We start from the raw sequence: 1,152 nt of genomic DNA on the forward strand, positions 1-1,152 counted from the left end.
ATATTTTTAATTTCGAATAATAGATAATAAACGCGAATAGATAATAAACGCGACATTTATTCGTATCTTAATAAAATTATTATTATTATTAATAATTGTTCATGTTAATATTCAATTAATTTCATTAATATGATGGCCCCTTCGCGACGCGTTCGTGTTTCGCGCATCGTACAAAAGTATAAAATCTTAAGCTTATTGCCGGCGATATCGGCAGCACAAAGAAGTATTTCTCCTTATTGTATATTTCTGGCATGTAAAGCCAGAATATTGGCCAATAATAAAAGGTGAGTTCAATCTGGCCAGAAGAAAGAAGAGGATCTGTACGAAGTAGGTTGGTGTATAACATTGCTTTATTATGTAAAGATAAAATAAATTCGGGAGGGTAACTTGCTCGAAAATTGCGAGTTCTTATATTTGTTTAAATTATTGTTTATTTAAAATACAAAAATAACTAACAAACAACAGGACTAATGAGAACTAGTACCGATAATCAAGCGCAAGTTTCGTTATAGATTTTTTAATCTAAATAATTTGCGCTTGATTATCCGCGCTGACTTTCATTAGCGCCCGTTATTTGTTAATTCTTTTGTATTTTAAAGATTAAAACTCTCTTTTAATTATTATTGTTTATTGCTCATTTATTTAATATGATCGCGATTATATTATTCCATTGAATTTATTAAAACGCGATAGGATACGTTAGGCATTAGCTGCTGCGTTCAGCAGAGAAAGCAACTTTGCAACTATTGTAAAATTCTGCAATATGATTGATTTATCGTTTATACTTTTAAATCCATAAAAACCAAAAGCAAGAACCAATCGTGTCGAAAAATTTTACGACATTTGCAAATCTGCTTTCATATCTGCTTTCTCTGAATGCACCCATTATCATACGTATTATATTCGCGGTGTTGTTATATTAATGAAGTAATGTAGGTAGGAATACATGGGTGGAAGAATAGGCATGAATAAATGAAAATATGGATAGATTGAACAAGAATGAATAGGTAAGGACAATAAGTATGGATATATAATTTTAAATTAAAAAATGAAATTATTATAAGTAAATTAGCATATAAATAAATTCTGCGATCGGGTAATTAAATTAAATTTTAAAAATAATTTTAAAAATAGGTATAATGAAACTAAAAG

This window comes from Atta colombica, unplaced genomic scaffold (genome assembly GCF_001594045.1).
Source record: "Atta colombica isolate Treedump-2 unplaced genomic scaffold, Acol1.0 scaffold112, whole genome shotgun sequence".
NCBI classification, from domain to species: domain Eukaryota; kingdom Metazoa; phylum Arthropoda; class Insecta; order Hymenoptera; family Formicidae; genus Atta; species Atta colombica.